Source organism: Dermacentor variabilis, chromosome 6 (assembly GCF_050947875.1).
Source record: "Dermacentor variabilis isolate Ectoservices chromosome 6, ASM5094787v1, whole genome shotgun sequence".
Lineage (NCBI taxonomy): Eukaryota > Metazoa > Arthropoda > Arachnida > Ixodida > Ixodidae > Dermacentor > Dermacentor variabilis.
The window spans coordinates 18,044,275-18,062,592 of record NC_134573.1 but is presented as its reverse complement, the minus strand read 5'-3'; the positions used below and the strand labels follow the sequence as shown (position 1 = coordinate 18,062,592).

The 18,318-nt window shown below is 47.1% G+C and overlaps 1 protein-coding gene and 1 pseudogene across 1 annotated transcript in view; both read right to left on the bottom strand.

Annotated features, from left to right (window-relative positions):
• LOC142584669 (U8 snoRNA-decapping enzyme-like) overlaps positions 1–18,318 on the bottom strand; it is a 69,406-nt gene that overhangs the window by 25,872 nt on the left and 25,216 nt on the right. The gene's annotated exons all lie outside the window — the stretch shown is intronic.
• Positions 7,045–8,255, bottom strand: LOC142584094 (uncharacterized; annotated as a pseudogene).

Sequence of the window (18,318 nt, the reverse complement as noted above, 5' to 3'; positions counted from 1 at the left end):
TCAGGAAGCTTGAGGTGGACATGTCGGTCACCAATTCAAGGTGTATTGCCGGAGTCACTGCACATGTGAAAATAACGATGTAAGACTTCCGGTTATTTCCTTGATCCTTTGTGTTCCGTGGGCCAGCAAAATCTACACCGGTAACATCAAAGGGTGGAGCTTGTGTCACCCTCTCACGAGGCAGAGGAGCGACTGGCGCAGTAGCAGCTCGGCTGTTGAAACGGTTGCAAGTCACACATTTCTTAAGCACCTTTTTCACCATTTGCCTTCCCCGTACGATCCAGTAAATTTCCCTCAGTTCGGTAAGAGTCTCCAGTGCGCCGGCATGCAGAAGCCGGCGGTGCGCTGCGCTGATGGTTATCTCTGTGAAGGGATGCCTCGACGGTAGGATGACAGGATGCTTCACGTTGTAGGACAACTCGGCTGCACTGAGCCTTCCTCCCTCTCTCAGCACTCCGTCGGCGTAGATGACGCTGAGATCACGTATCGGAGAATCGCTTGGCATGCGTGTCGAGCGGCGAAGACACTGGAGTTCCTCTTGGAAGGCCTCGAATTTTACTTGGAGAATCAAACAAGTATGGGGCCTTTTGAACTTCCTCTGTCGTAATAGGTCCCTCGTATTTTCGGCCGGGGTGCTTGGCGTTGTAGAAAAATCGTAAAACCCAGGCTGTCACTCGAACCAGCTTAGAGAGGGAGCTATATTTCCGCAGAGGCAAGACAGATTCCTTTACAGTCACATTGTTAACGCGAAGGGTTCTTCTTTCCTCCTCTGCGAGGATCATGTCAGCGGTGCCTTCATGCCTTGGCCGGCAAGTAGATGACTGCGAAAGCCAAGCAGGTCCATTCCACCAAATTGAGCTCGATTTGAGTGCCTGAGGTGTGACTCCTCTTGTCAAAGGGTCGGCGAGATTTTGGATCCCAAAACAGTGATTCGAGATGTCTGGATCCGATCGCTGCTGAATTTCAAAAACTCTGTTGGCGACAAAGAGTTTCCATTGTTGTGCGGGACCTCGCACCCAATGCAGCGCAATAGATGAATCAGTCCACAGATACCATTTGGCTATGGGCAGGCTCCGTGACCGCTGCAAAGATTCCGTCAGTCGAGCACCTATCACCATGCCCATCAATTCCAGTCTTGGAAGAGAAATTCTCTTAATAGGTGCTACTCGGGACTTTGAGAGGACCAGAGTAACCTTTGCTTCCTTGATCCCGGAGATGCGCAAATATACAACTGCGCCGTAAGCTTTGGGGCTGGCATCTGTGAAGACATGTACTTCATTCCAGCTATCGTTGGGTAAGTTACCATATGGTCTTGGCACAGTTACGTCCATTAAATGGCGTATCTGGGTGTGCCACTGCGTCCAAGCTGCTTTGACTTCTTCAGGCAGAGGGCCGTCCCACTCAATACCCAATTCCCACAGTGTTTGAAACATCAACTTGGTTATAACTGCGACCGGAGAAATGAGACCAAGTGGATCATATATACGAGCGGCTGCCTGAAGAATGAATCGTTTGGTGTTGCTGTTTCGGTCTAGGAAATCTAAGATGGCCTCCATGGAAAATGCTAGGTGATCTCTGTCCTTATGCCATACAAGTTCGAGGACCAGTGAGACACTTGTTGTTGGACATTCCACGTAGCCAAGGGCGCATCCGGTTCCTTCGTCGTTGAACAATAGTTGCAGCTTCTTGGATTTCGAGTTCCATTTGCGCAGTGTCATGCTTGCTCGATTGCTTACATCTAGTGCCCTTCGGTAGAAATCTGTAACCTCCTCCCCTGTGTTCGTTCCTGTTACGAGGTCGTCCATGTAAGGGCTCTGGCTGATGGTTTTTCTTATTTCTGGATAATCTCCTGTCCTGGACAGATGGTGGCGCACGGTGGCTGCGAGGAGGAATGGAATACTTGTCACGCCGAAAGGGCACGAATCATTCTCCAGACTTCAATAGGGGGCTCTGGGTCTTCCTTCGTTGGAAGATGTGCATAGCAGAGAAATCGGAGGGCATTGCAATCCCCCGGTTGCACCAAAATTTGCGGAAATGCTTATTCAATGTCTGCACCTAATCCAATACGGTGATTTGTGAAGTTCAGCAACACCTTAAGCAAATCTGGATTCAAGTCTGGTCCTGGCTGTAAGGTTTCGTTCAAAGATATACAACCTGCATCGTGAGAATATTGCTCGAGAAATCTTGTTCGAAAGGCTGTCAGGTCTGAAAACTGCACGATGAGGCATGTTGTATAACCTGCTTACATCGTTGTTGGTTTCTTGCGATGGAAGTCGTTCTGCGAACTCTTGTTCCAGGTACTGACGGATAGCCTCGTCATACTTGATCAGTGTCGTCTCATCTTTCAATAACTTCGTCGTGAGATTAGTCAAGCGCTTCTTTGCAACACCTTTGTTGTCGATGAGTTGCATGTTCATGGGTTTCCAGGGCAGTGCTACCTCATTGCGCTTGTCCATTTTTTTCTACCAATGGAGAAAATGTGCTCATGACTCCTCTGCTTTTTTCGTTCTTTTGGGCACAAGAGTCGATAATTCCAATGCTCTCAAGTTCCCAAAACGATTTAAGCTCCTTAGACAAGCTGGTTGTGTCGGCGAACACTCCGGCACGAAGCACTGCCACGGTTGAGCAGTAGGCAGCTGAGCTACTGCTGGCTGGACTCTACAAGGAGCGGTGGCTCCTTGTAGAGTCCAGCCAAATTCGGTCTTTACCGCAACTATTGCGCCTTGCAGCTTGTTGACTTCACCACACACCAAAGTCCAGTAATAGTCAGCACCGATAAGAATGTCAATCCCGCTTCCCACCAAATGGGCTGGTGCAACAGTCGCATCTGCCAGTCCATCCATGCCCGCTTGCACCTTATTAAAGATGTCCTCAGGAAGATGAAAACGATCAGAGCAGATCTCCAGTATTTCCAGAGCTTCGATAGAGTGCTCTTTACGGTCGTATTGACTTCTTAGCCAAATTCTTACTCTGTTGAGCTTCTCTTTGATAATGTTTTCTGCTCCTCCGAATGTGTAGATTGTGATGTCCTCTTCACCTACGACCTCCAGTTGCAGATCACGTGAAAGGCTTTTAATGACAAAGCTTCGTTGGCTACCTCCGTCAAAGAGGAGATGAGTGAGCGCGCTTCTTCGTCCCTCTGCCCATACTTGAGCGGTTTGGAGCAGCACAGTTGGTACCTTTTCAGATTTCTTTTCTTCCAAGAGTGCAACTCTGCGGCTTTGTTCTCGGGTGGCTTCCATGTCGGGTCACACATCTGAGTTAGATGTCTTCTGCCACATTCCTTGCATTTTGCATTTTATTCTTTTGTTGCGGCATACTCTTGAAGTGTGCTCTTTTATGCAGCATCGGAAGCACCGGTCACCTGCAGTGAGCCTTTTCTTTTCATCCAATGAGATGTTCGCCTGACAATCGTGAGTCGCGTGATCTTTTGCAGCACAGAGTGCACACGGATCGGACTGCTTCGAAGCACCCGCAGAAAAAAGAGAAGCTGCTGACACTTTTTGAGGTTTGCTCTTTTCTTTATCTTGATGTTTTGATTCTCTGGCTGCGAGATCACCAGGTTGCAGTGCCTTTTCCCGGCTCCCTACTTCTGTTTTAAGAAAAGCTTGCAAACTTTTGATACTGATCCCGTCATTTTTGCCTGTAGCGGAAAGTCCTTTGTGGCATCCGACAAGATCGGTTGGCAGCATTCGCAGGAGTGCGGAGGAGAGCAGGGGGCCTTAACTGTCTGTTTCGACTCCGAGCACCGTGAGACCAGCGATATTGCGTTGCAGGTGGTCATAGAGGCGACGTAGGCCGATGTGCTCCTTTTCGTTCTGTACCGGTGGCAAGTCGAGTATCTGAGTCAGGTATTCTTAAATCAGCACGTATCATCGACCGAAGCGCTCTTTCAGAAGCTTGATGACAGTGGTGTAATTTGCCCTAGTCACTTGTATGCCGGCAAGGGACGCTGCGGCTTTTCCCGAAAGCACCGATCGCAAGTGCAGAAACTTCCCTGCGTTGGAGAGGCCGTCGTTTCCGTGCACCGCTTGCTCGAACTGCTCCCAGAAGGGCTGCCGCTGCGTGGCGGCGCCGCTCAATCGTTGTAACGCCAGCTTCTGCTGTGCACTTTGCCCCCACCTGAGGGCTGTCGGTCTGCGCCCGCGTCGCCGCCATTTCTGCTTGTTTTGTTAGCAGGTCTTTTTCTGCTTCTTGTTTGTTTATTTATACTGTCAGTCCAAGGATAGACCATTACAGGAGTGGATAGAAATACAACAAAAATATACAAAATATCGGTACATGTAGAACAAAGAACAATACAATAGCATTATCTGTAAAAAGTGACATGCAGTGATCAAAGACAAAACACTCGCAATATGCGCATCAGAAACAAATGCTACGATGCAGTCATATCCGGAAAAATGAGATTCTCCAAACCAGCAGTAAAAGAACTGACAGAGGAACATGTGACAAGTAGATTCGGGAATTCATTCCATTCTCTTATCGCCCTAGGAAAGAAACTGTACTTGAATATATCGTTCCGTGTAACTGGCGGGTGTATGTATAAACTGTGCTTGTGTCTGGAGCGTTGATCTGGTGAAATTATACAGAAATCGATGAAATTAAGTTTAACCTGGTTATGAATAATTAGGTATAAAAATTTCACTTAGTCCTTAGTTCTAAAGCGGAGAGGTTTGCACGTCTGCATCGTTCAGTAGGAGAGTGCACATGCTGATACTTATTAAATGTAAATCTGGAGGCGAGTCGTTGAACTCTGTCCAAATTATGACGGTTGGTTACAGTGTGTGGATCCCATACAATGTTAGCGTATTCTATAATTGGCCTTACTAATACCTTATATTCCAAGCTTTTCACTTCAGGTGTCGCGCTGTAGAGTCTTCGCCTGAGACCCCATAAGAATTTATTTGCCCTGCTACACACCTCATTGATATGCGCATTCCATCTCAAATCTTGAGTAAATATTAGTCGTAGATATTTATATTGTTACTCTTCTTAGTTCCTGTGGACCTATGCTGTATTTGTACCGCAAAGTCACCTTCTTTCTTGTTAGTCATACAAACTGATTTTACTAGGTTCAGTGACATTTGCCATTCATTACACCATTTTAATATTCATTGTAAATTGTTAAGTTCTAACTGGTCACTTAAAGATTCGATCCTGTTGTAAATGACGCAGTCGTCTGCAAACAACCTTTGTGGAACAGTTATATCAGAAGGCAAGTCCCATTAATAAATATAAGAAATAAAAGGGGACCCAGGACACTGCCTTGGGGTACTCCAGACAAAAGTGGTTTGGGCATGGATTTAATTTTATTTATTTCAACATACTGCTCGCGAGACTGAAGGTAGGATTTAAGCCACTTAGTAATGTTTGGATTTCTAAATATTTCATTCGTTTCTAAGAGGAGTTTAGGATGCGATACTTTGTCGAACGCTTTGGCGAAGTCTAAAAAAATTAGGTCGACCTGTCCTCGGCAATTTAAAGTTTGTGAAAGATCGTGAACGGTTTGAACAAGCTGCGTTATTGTAGACAACTTCTTGCGAAAACCATGTTGTGCTGGTGATAATAACTTGTAAGCTTCCAGGTAAATTGACAGATGTTTACAAACTATATGCTCTAGTAGTTCGGAGCAGGTACTCGTAAGAGAAATAGGCCTGTAGTTTCCTACCTCAGATGTGCTCCCACTTTTGTGAACTGGAATTATTTTAGCTTGCTTCCAGGCTGTAGGAAATGTTCCTTGGGTGAGCGAAGATTGACAGACTACGGTAAGATATTTAGCAACCCACGGAGCATATCTATAAAAGAACTCATTCGGGATGCCATCAGGGCTGGGGGATTTCTTAATGTTAATGCGCAGAAGAAGGTTCAGGACTCCTGCCTCGTTGATGAGTAGGTCAGATGCTGAAGGGCGGTCAGAGGTGTCGTGAAAGTACGGAAGTGTGCCATCATCATCGGTGAACACGGAGGAAAAAAGACATTGAAGTTTTTTGTACGTTCTTGGTTAATCCTTTCATCCTCGTCGTTGTGTTGTTTTTTAGAAGGGTTCAGATATCTCCAAAATTTACTAGGTGCGTTATGAAGAAAATTTTTCAGTGTTGCATTAAAGAATCTCGCCTTGGATTCCTTGATCAGACGGTTTAGGTCGAGCTTCATGTTATGAAGCAAAGTCTTGTTTTGGGCGCTAGGATCTCGAGAACAAGCTTTTCGTTTCCTTTTTATCCTCCGTTAGACATGTATTATTTCCCTTGTAATCCATGGGTTATTTCGTTTACATTTTTTGACGCCTATAGGTATATATCGCGTAATGCAATGCTTTGTAACCTTGGAAAAGTCCCAGAGACCGTCAGTGCCACCATTGGATTCATAAACAGACATAAAGTTATCAAACGACTTTTCAAGGTAATCCAAGACACTAACATCATCAGCAGCTTCATAGTTTAGATATTGGGTGCTTGAATCCTGGTGCAAAGGGTACGGTGACATGTTCAAGGACAGAATAAGCATTTTGTGGTCAGATAGCCCTTCATCAACAAGACAGTCAATCACTTGTGGTGTCAAAGCATTTGAGATTAATATAAGATCAAGTACAGATGACCTTGTTGCACACACCCTAGTATATTGGTTAACAAGCTGGGTTAAATTGTAGGAATATATTAAATCCAAAAACAACTCAGAAGATGTAACATCTGTATCACCGGCTACATATGAATCCCAATCAATAGCCGGAAGATTAAAATCACCTAGTAACAATATGCTGTCTTGCTGTTTCACGTGCGTTTCCATGAATTCTCTTAGCAGCATAATGTGTTCTACTGGGGAGTTCGGAGGCCGGTATACCGCTCCGATGAATACAGTGCGATTATTCAATTTTGTGGTAATCCATACAGCCTCAATATTTCCTGGTACTTCTAAAGTGGAAAATATGATATTTCGTTTCACCAAAATGGCCACGCCGCCGCGTCTTCCATCTCGATCCCTCCTAACCAGTGAATATCCGGGTGGCGCGATTTCGCTATCGACTATATTTTTATGGAACCAGGTTTCAGTGATTACAGCAATGTCTGGAGCGTGATCAATAACTAGAGCTTCAAGCGCATGCGCTTTGTTTATCAGGCTTCTTGCATTTACGTTGATTATTTTGAAACCAGCATGCTGGCCCTGCATGCGTCAATTATCACTTGCTCCTGTATCAATTCGCAGTATGCACCTTTCCTCACGTTCTTCATTCCAGCTGTACAGCGTATTGTTTACTTTTAATTTATCAAAAAGCAGCTTTACCTTCTTTCCTGCCTTCTTCTCCTCACTTGCCGAGGCCCATAGCTTTTTTCTTATTCCCTGTACTCTTTTTAGAGAAATCTTCGCTTAAGCTGTAATCCGTGTCTTTCAGTTTTATACAGTTCTGCAAAACTTTCATTTTATCCCTATAGTCTGCCACCCTCAGGATGACTGGTCGAGTTCTACCAGAAATCTTCTTGCCTAACCTATGAATTCGTTCAATAGAAGATACATTCACTTTCAGAATAGCGCTGAAGATTCCATCCTTTACTTTGCTTAATAGGGTCTCTTCGTTTTCATGGTCCTCTTCTTTAATTCCTCTAATGATAACAGTATTTCGTCGTGAACGATTATCCAGATCATCCAAATGTTTGACCAGAGTAGATGTTTCAACGCTGTGGTCAGCTACAATTCCCTCAAGAGTTTCGAGCCTGTTCAGAGTCTCGTCTAAGCTTTGTACCTTAGTCTCGATAAGAAGAATCCGGTTCTGCATGTCTCGGATTCTTGTTTCAAACGAGTCTTGCTTCTCTTAAACCGCAGTGAGTTTAGACAAAATGCCTTTCTGGTTTTGGAGAATTTCCCTGCACATTACTTCCGTTATTGGTCCTGGATTTTTCTCCACGTCCCCAGAGAGACTCAACAACAGGCCCGCAATAGAAAAACAGTCGCATATACAGTCAACGACAACCTGTGGACACGGCAGCACTATAAGACCAAGAACATCACTACGGAAGCCATTTTTTCGGTCACCAACCTGCATGAACAGCGGTACGTCAGGCGACATCGTCACGGCGGTGCTGCCGTGTCCACTGAAGCTGGTAGGCGATGGGCATGCTTTTATAGCATACAGCTGATCCCTTCTGGGCATGCGTCCTGATGTCATCGTGCCCCCAGATGGTGAGCCGAAAGGACCATCCACGTGTCGATGCCCCTGGATACTGGTGAGGTCAGCAAACTGGCCGAAGTATACGCCCACGCAGAAGTGTCGCGGCAGGCCAGCATCGTAGCGAAGCGTGATGTTTCCAGCGTCGAAGGCTTTCGCAGCGCCTCCGGCGATGAAACTAAGGCAAGGGCAGAGAACCTGCATGAACAGCGGTACGTCAGGAGACATCGTCACGGCGGTGCTGCCGTGTCCACTGGAGACGGCGGTGCTGCCGTGTCCATGGCGGAGCTTTGCCATGTGTCCGGCGATACGGTCGTTGTTTCTATGGTCCGTACATAATTTTGCTCTGCGTCTTGGTCTTGCACTAAAGGCTTGATGGCTGCGTCCACCTCATTTAGCTGTATTTGGAGGGCGCTAAGAAATGGGCACGGGCCGGACATGTAATGAGGAGGGAAGATAACCGATGGTCATTAAGGGTTACGGACTGGATTCCAAGGGAAGGGAAGCGTAGCAGGAGGCGGCAGAAAGTTAGGTGGGCGGATGACATTAAGACGTTTGCAGGGACAACATGGCCACAATTAGTACATGACCAGGGTAGTTGGAGAAGTATGGGAGAGGCCTTTGCCCTGCAGTGGGCCTAACTAGGCTGATGATGATGATGATGATGAAGCCTCGCAGACAATGTATTAAGAGCTCCTTCGTCTGCATGACTCTGCAAGAATAAGTACGCTTCCGAAATCAGTTTAGTCACTTGAGTTCTCAATGCACTTCTTTTCAGTTTGAGCCGTTCCATCGTGGCATCACTGTTTACAGTTCGCGTATAGCAATGGGGCTTGAGTTATGGTGTCGGTTTCGGTTGGGTGTGGCGTTCGTAGGCCTTGTTGTTGAAGGCGCGGCTCGTCGACCGTTTTCTGCTCGAGGATCGTTGCTGGTTTTCTGCGAGCTCGTTGTGCTGTCGACGTCTGTTGACCTCGTTGCCTCAATGGTAAGTTCGATCGTTTCTCCCGGGTTTCGGCACCAAATATTGAGGAAATTATGGTAGGTCAAAAAAGAACCGACTGCTTCGTTTGAGATGTACAAAACAACTAAAATTTATTTCGATAGTGATGCCCGTTGCCGAGCGAGTTTGGAGGAGCAGACCCGCCGTGGTTGCTCAGTGGCTATGGTGTTGGGCTGCTGAGCTCGAGGTCGCGGGATCGAATCCCGGCCACGGCGGCCGCATTTCGATGGGGGCGAAATGCGAAAACACCCGTGTGCTTAGATTTAGGTGCACGTTAAAGAACCCCAGGTGGTCAAAATTTCCGGAGTCCTCCACTACGGCGTGCCTCATAATCAGAAAGTGGTTTTGGCACGTAAAGCCCCAAATATTATTGTTATTATTATTTGGAGGAGCACAGGGTTGCCCGTTGACGAAAAGAATGAGGCTAAAGTTGGCAGTTTCTTCAACGTGTATCCCCCACCTCGGATTGATGACGCCCTTCACTGCCTCCACGGTGCTCGCTATTTCTCCTCTATTGGCCTTCGCTCCGGCTACTGGCACATTGCCGTGGATTGGGCTTGGCGGCACGTCATTGGTGGGCCATCCTAACCGACTTCACTTCTTCGCTACGCAGTTCTTGGTGCTGTCCTGGATTCTGCAGCTAACACCGTGCTCTGAACAGCCTGCCTGGATTCAACTGACTGCCGATGAGGACGCCCCGCATTGCCATGGCGAGCTGCGCCGGACCTGCCTCTACGGAACATCGGACAGCGCATCACAGATTACGCCACTTCTGTCGCTGCGGTGTCATCGGCTGACGCCCTGGCTTCCTCGCAACACTATCTTCGATTGACAGCGCCATCTTCCCTCGGATCCCCGATATAAAGCCTAGACAAACCATCGCCACGCACAGTGGGCTTGGCGGCACGTCAGTGATGGGCCATCCTAACCGACTTCACTTCTTCGCTACGCAGGTAACAAATTGCTGTTGCCTTTTCGCTAAACGCACTGGTTACCGAACATTACTCGTGCTGCCGAGCCCACGGCGCTCTCTTTGTATAGTATTTGACTGTGCTCGCATGCTATTGAAATTACTTTTGCTGGCAGGAGATATTGAGACTAATCCTGGACCTAGAAATGATCCAACTGTACTCCCTGCTGATATGCTTGATGTTCTGAAGACATTGCAAATCGGGCAGTCGGCCATGCTTGAACAGCTAAATTCAATTAGGTCAACCCTTGCTGATCATGAGAAAACGTTCAGCATACTCGGCACACGGTTGACCAAGATTGAATCCGACCTGTTGTCACTTTGGAATATAAAGTCCCAAGTAAATAACATAGAAAGCGCCGCTAATAGCAGCGCTGCTCAGGTAACTGTGCTAACTGACCGCATTAATGAGATAGAAAACAGATCCCGCAGATGTAACCTGGTTTTTTACGGCATCAGCGATGCGCGAAATGAGTCGTGGCGTGATTCTGAGGAATCAATAATTGCACACTGCCACAAAAATCTGGGCGTAACTATTCACAGCCGTGATACAGAACGTGCCCACAGACTTGGCACTTTTCAGGCGGGAAAACGGAGGCCAATAATAGTAAAATTCGCCCACTTTAAAGATAAAGAAAGCATCCTTTTCTCAAGCGGTGAGCTGAAGGGCACCAAATACGGCATTAGCGAAGACTTCTCCCCAGAAACTCGTCTGGCCAGGAGACGTCTAATCGAATTTGGAAAAGCGCAGCAATCTTCATTCAAGCTCCGCTACGACAAACTTATCTGTGGCCGAAAAACCTACGTTTACGATCAAGCTAAACAGTCGGTCGTCGAACGTCAATCATAGCAGCAAGTGCAAAAGCCACTGAGGCCGACCCAGCGTGTTAAGCACAATCTATCGTTGCTCTACACTAACATGCGCAGCCTGATACCCAAACGGGATTCATTATGCAACCTCATTTCCTCGTCATCCAGTAACATTGCTGCACTAACGGAAACATGGTTAAATTCCACAATACTTGATTGCGAAATTCTTCCAGATCTACCAGAATTAGATTTTTTCGCAAAGACAGGTGCGATGGAATCCGTGGCGGCGGCGTGGCTATTGCTACTCATCGCCAACTTAAGCGCTCTTTTGTAAATTTAAGAACGCCTCTAGAAATGATTTGGACGTGCTGCCACGCCACTTCACCGCGCACACTCATCGGCTGTTGCTACCGTCCACCCTGCACTGATAGCGCCTTTCTTTAGTTTTTTCACGATGCGTTGTTTGAACTAACAACGGTTTATCCTAACACCCCCATATTGTTACTCGGGGACTTCTACTTTCCAACTGTACATTGGAGTAACGTTGCGTCATGGTCTAACACAAACAAACATGGCTACCGAATTTATAAACATTTGCTTGCTGTTCGGTCTATCGCAGCTCGTTACTAAACCTACGTGAGTAACCCAACACCCATCAAATATCCTAGATCTCGTCTTAGCGTCGAACCCCGATAAGATGCCTCCTCTTACGTACGTCAATGGTCTTAGCGATCACACCGTCATTCATGCCACGTTTCCTTGCAATATACTCAAAAGTAAAATATTAAAGAAAGTACTAACACTATATGATAAAGCCGATTATCCAAGCATTAATCGTGAACTTTCTATCTTTCATGAGCAACTTGCCCTTACGTATCAGCAGCGGTCGACTGAGAGTAACTGGGCACTTTTCAAAACAGAAATGCTGCGCTTAATTGGTCTTTACATTCCAACTATCACGATAAATGAAAGAGCGCGTTCACCCTGGTTCAACACTACTTTAAAGCGCTTAAACAATAAGAAAAAACGATTATTTCGTGTAGCCAAATGCTCAGGTTCTTCTGCATGTGAAAAATATAGCAAAGCTACTAAAGAATAAAACTCATTAAAAGCAAACACAAAACGTAATTTCTTTTCTACTACCGTCCCAAACATGTTGCACTCTAACCCGCGGCGTTTTTGGAAAACGATAAAACCCGAAACTAATAACTCTATTTCTCTATGTGATAATTCTGGCTCACCCATTTCTGACTCAAATGTTCCTGATGCCTTGACCCTTGCATTTTGTTCAATGTTTACAAAAGAACCTGCCAATGAACTACCAGATTTACAATTTTTTTCGATTTTACACCAATGGAAGGTATTAATTTTAGGCCGGAAGGCATCGTTAAGGTAATAGATGGCCTGAAGTGCTCATCATCCTGTGGAACCGACGGCATTAATGCCAAAGTGTTCAAAAATACGAAATATGTCTGTAGCTCGATCCTCTGCATCATCTTTCAGCAATCACTTGACACGGGCATTGTTCAAAGAGAGGGAAAACAGGGAAGGTCATTCCAGTCTTCAAGAAAGGTGATCGGTATTCCCCAGGTAACTACCGCCCCATTTCACTCACCAGCGTATGCTCCAAAATCATGGAACATGTCATTTACTCTCATGTTGCTAACTTCCTAACTTCAGTGAAGTTCTTTCACTGTAATCAACATGGCTTCAGGAAAGATCACTCATGCGAAACGCAGTTAGCTTTATTTATTCATGATAGTCATTTAAACCTCGACTCTAACATTCCAACTGACGCCCTGTTTTTCGATTTCGAAAAGGCTTTCGATAAGGTTCCACATTCTCGCCTTCTACTAAAATTATCATGCCTAAACATCCACCCACTTGTTCTTAACTGGATCCACTGTTTTTTAACTAACCGAAAACAGTTCGTATATGCTAACAACCTTACATCTTCCGTTTCCTCCGTTCTATCTGGTGTACCTCAGGGCACTGTTCTTGGGCCATTCCTATTTTTAATCTACATTAATGACCTGCCATTCACTGTAACCTCTGCAATACGTCTTTTCGCTGATGATTGTGTCCTATACCGCCCTCTCAATACCGTCGCAGACGTCTCTACTCTTCAGGAGGACCTCTTTCATATTCAAGACTGGTGTACTACATGGCTCATGTCCCTAAACGTTAGTAAGACTGTGCATATTTCATTCCATCGTCGACCTAACTACATTCCCTCTGCCTACAAGATTAACAACTGCACTATATCTACTACCGACTCCTTCAAGTACTTAGGAATTCACCTATCCAAAGATTTGTCTTGGACAAATCACGTAAGCCACATAATTAATTCAGCTAGCAAAATTCTTGGTTATCTTCGCCGTAATATCTTCATGGCACAACCACCCGTGAAATCAGTTGCCTATAAAACGCTTGTGCGACCAAAACTTGAATGTGCATGTGCTATCTTTGACCCTTACCAAACTAATCTCACTAAAGCCCTTGAAAGCGTTCGAAACCGTGCTGCTAGATTTATTCTTTCAGATTGCTCATATCACACTAGCGTTTCATCACTAAAATCTAAACTAGACCTATCGCCTCTTGCCTCTCGTCGTCGCATCTCTCGCCTATGCCTCTATCACAAGTTTTTTTTTTATTCCATACCTCGTGACAGCCAGCTGGTCCAGCTGGCTCATCGTGTTCGTCGAACAGGCCATCCGAACTCCGTAATCCCACCACAAGCCCGCACCACTACGTTCCTGCAGTCATTCTTCGTCCGAACTGCCCGAGACTGGAATGGCCTTCCCAGACAAACTGCACTCATCCGCGATACAGCACGCTTTAGATCTGCCATTGAGTGTTCAGACTCATCTTTCTAATCTCCACATCATCAATCCCGCCTTTTAAATGCCCACCCCTCATGTATTGTCCTATTTTGGACCCTTGAGGTATTAATAAATAAAAATAGATGATCTCGACCGCGAGAAGACTGTAACACCGGACGGTCTTCATCAATTCAAAACGATGCCATTTTGTCTATGTAACGCTCCTGCCCCTTTTGAAGGCATTATGGACTCCCTTTTTCACGTTTTCAAATGGTCCACGTGCCTGTGCTACTTGGGTGTCTTTATAGTATTCTCCCCAACGTTTTCTACACACCTCGAGCACCTCTCAGCAGTCCTGGACGTTTTTCGTCGAGCCGGTCTGCTACTCGACGCATCGAAGTGCCAATTCCGCCGTCGCGAGAATACCTTCCTTGAACATCTCGTTGACGTGAACGGAGTGCAACCGGATCCAGGCAAGATCCATGCTGTCATGCACTTCCCTGTTCCGAAGTGTCAAGGATGAGCGCAGTTTCATCGGCCTTTGTTCGTACTTTCGCCGTTTCGTGAAAAATTTCGCGGCCATAGCACGACCACTAACCGAGCTTTTGAAAAAAGACGCCCCCTTTCAGTGGGGCGATAACGAGGCCTCTGCATTCTAGCATCTAATCGACCTTCTCACAACGCCTCCCGTTCTGGCCCATTTCGATCCTTCTGCGCCTACCGAAGTCCGTACTGATGCCAGCGGTCACGGAATTGGCACAGTACTGGCACAACGCCAGTGCGGCCACGACCGTGTTATCGCTTACGCCAGCAGGCTCCTCTGACCCTCGAAGCGTAACTATTCCACCACTGAGAGTGAGTGTCTGGCCCTAGTTTGGGCGGTTGCGAAGTTCCGCCCATACTTATGCAGCCGACCCTTTTCCTTTGTCACAGACCATCACGCGCATTGCTGGTTATGCTCACTGAAAGATCCTGCAGGAAGACTTGGTCGCTGGGCCTTACGCCTCCAAGTCACCTACAAATCTGGCCGACTACACAAGGACGCTGACTACCTTTCTCGCTACCCGGTAGACGAGCCTGACGACGCTGACAGTAGTACCGCCAACGGCATTTTGTCTGTCTGCCTTCGCTAACGTCGGTGATGAGCAGTACCGAGACCTATCGCTGCGACTTCCCATCGAGCATCTGCGGTCTACAACTACCGACGCATCCGTCCGCCGATATCTCCTCCTACGTCATCCCCTGGGAACAAATGGGTAGCCGTCGCAAGTGATTACGCCACCCGATACGCTATCAGGCAGGCTCTCCCTACCAGTTGCGCCACTGACGTCGCGGACTTTCTCTTGCGTGACATTATCTTGCTTCATGGCGCCCCGCGACAGCTGCTTACTGACCATGGTCGTAACTTTCTCTAGAAATTTAACGCCGACATTGTGCGTTCCTCCTCCATTCAACGTAAGCTGACTACCTCATACCATCCTCAAACCAGTGGCCTGACAGAGCGGTTAAACCTTACTCTTACCGATATGCTGTTCAAGTACGTTTCCAAGGACCACCACGACTGGGCCATTGCCCTTCCTTACGTCAAATTAGCGTATAATTCTTCCCGGCACGAGACCGCCGGATTTTCTGTATTTTATCTACTGTACGATCGCAAACCGACCTTGCCCCTTGACACAGCACTTCCTCCTACTGCGATCTCCACAAGCGAGTATGTGCGCGACGCCGTCGCCCTCGCCGGCCATGCACGCCAGCTTGCCCGTACTCGACTGACGGCCTCGCAAACCACTCAGCAGCGTCAGTACAACGCCCGCCACCGTGATATAAAGTTTTCGCCTGGTGCGCTCGTGCTCCTGTGGTCGCCCTCTCGTCACATCGGAATTTCAGAGAAGCTCTTTTTGCGATACACAGGGCCCTACCGCATGCTGCGCCAGGTGACGCCTGTGACGTACGAAATTGCTCCTGTGATTTCAACCTCGTCCTCTACTCTAGCATCTAGTGATGTCGTGCACGTCAGTAGGCTCAAGGCCTACTACACTGCATCCGAGTGCGGTCTTTAGTCGCTCCGGGACGGTGCTTTTGCCGCCGGGAGTAGTGCTACGGAACAGTATTTACGATGATGAAGAGGCGAGCATTGTGAAGACGACGACAATTGGAGGAGCACGGGCTGCTGCCTCTTGGCCAAGTCCGACATACTTCTTTGTATGTATGGTTGTATATAGCTTTTCGTCTGCGTCTTTCTACGTAACAATATGAAACATGTGAAACGACGGCTTCAGTGAAATGTGTAATTAGTTAGTAATGGTATGTATCAGGATTAGACAGATGCGATGCTGTAGGGTAGAATATTCCATAATCTGATGGCTCCTGGAAGCGCTGATGAATTATAAGCTAGAGTGTCACCATAGATCCGTATAAGACTCAAATAATTATGCAATCTTTCGGGCGTGCGGGATGGGACATCCAGCTGACAGGAACATGATCTATTGGAGTGTACATACTTGTGAAATGCTGTTAGTAGAGCGATGTTACGGAGTGTGCCTAAAGATTGGAGAAAGATCAGCTTTAATCTGAGTGACGGTTGAATGGTAGTTATAGTTTCTTGAGATGAATCGTGCGGCCCTATTTTGGATGGATTCTAAAGTGGTGACCGTGTTATGATAAGGAGACGAAATTGAGGAAGCAAACTCAAGTTGTGGGCGAACAATAGTAAGGAAGGCTAGTTTACGAATATTAGTAGCGGAACTTCTGAGGTTATGGCATAGGTACCCTAAAGACATAGAGGCGACGGCGCATATGGATGTGATATGAAATGACCATGAGAGCCCTGGTTAAAAGTTAAAATGGGGCGGTAGATGATACAATCACCCGCGCAAATTCGCATACAGCAAAAAAATGTTATTAGTTAAGTCATTTAATTAAATAAATAATAACACCGAATGAGCACGGATCACCGAAAACACCGAACACCGGAAAGCACCGAATGAGCACGGATACTGATCAATTTTTTCTGATCGCATAGCTCGTGCTGTCGAGAACCGGATTCGTCAACGCAGGGTGTGAGCATGGGCTGCGTCAGGCCTATCTGCTGCTACCTCCGGCTGTCTGGCCTGCTGGCTTCATCGGACGAAATATGCGGGAAAAATGTATACCACGTGCACTGCACTGGGACCACCTGACCAGCATGGTGACGTCGACGGAGACATCATGGCACTCGGAGAGAAGCAGCAGCCTTTTCGACATAACCTTCAGTAGACTTGGAAGCACCGAACGAGCACGGATGCCGATCAAATTTTGTCTGATCGCACAGATCGTGCTGTCGTGGACCGGATTGGTCAACGCAGGGTCTGAGCATGCGCTGCATTAGGCCTGTCAGCTGCTACCTCCGGCTGTCTGCCCTGCTGGCTTCATCGGACGAAACACGTCGCAAGAATCTATACCACGTGCACTACACTGGGACCACCTGACCAGCATGGTGACGTCGACGTAGACATCATGGCCCTCGGGTAAAAGCAGCAGCCTTTTCGACATCCCCTTCAGTAGACTTGGAAGCACCGAGCGAGCACGGATGCCGATCAAATTTTGTCTGATCGCACAGATCGTGCTGTCGTGGACTGGATTGGTCCACGCAGGGTCTGAGCATGCGCTGCATTAGGCCTATCAGCTGTTACCTCCGGCTGTCTGCCCTGCTGGCTTTATCGGATGAAGCACGTCGCAAGAATCTATACCACGTGCACTGCACTGGGAGCACCTTACCAGCATGGTGACGTCGACGTGGACATCATGACCCTTGGATAAAAGCAGCAGCCTTTTTGACATACCCTTCAGTGGACTTGGAAGCACCGAAGGAGCACGGATGCCGATCAAGTTTTTTCTGATCGCACAGATCGTGCTGTCGTGGACTGGATTGGTCCACGCAGGGTCTGAGCATGCGCTGCATTAGGCCTATAGCTGCTGCCTCCGGCTATCTGCCCTGCTGGCTTCGTAGGACGAAACACGTCGCAAGAATCTATACCACGTGCACTGCACTGGGACAACCTGACCAGCATGGTGACGTCGACGTGGACATCATGGCCCTCGGATCAAAGCAGCAGCCTTTTCAACATACCCTTCAGTGGACTTGGAAGCACCGAACGAGCACGCATGCTATCAAAGTTTTTCTGATCGCACAGGTTAGTGACAAGCATTTAGTCTCTTCTGTTAGAGACAACGACGTAAAATTGACGGCGCTCCCAAGTCCACAATGCTGCGTTGCTATTTTGCGGGATTGTTTTAACGTTGTCCGCTTAATGATACAAACATCCCGAGACGTGGAGCAGAATGCAGGCCCTGACTCTGATTCGGATGAATGCTCGCAGCGGGAACTAATGAAACGCATTCTAAGAGAACAAAAGGAAACTAACAAACCACTGAAACAACTGTCTTCAAATATCAAGCACGTGGAGACAATAATTGCACATTTGCAAGAAAGAATCGCAGTTATTGGGAATGAAAAGGGATTATGGAAATAATGCGAAGACAAGATAGTACACTGCGAGGAATCGTGTAAATCTAC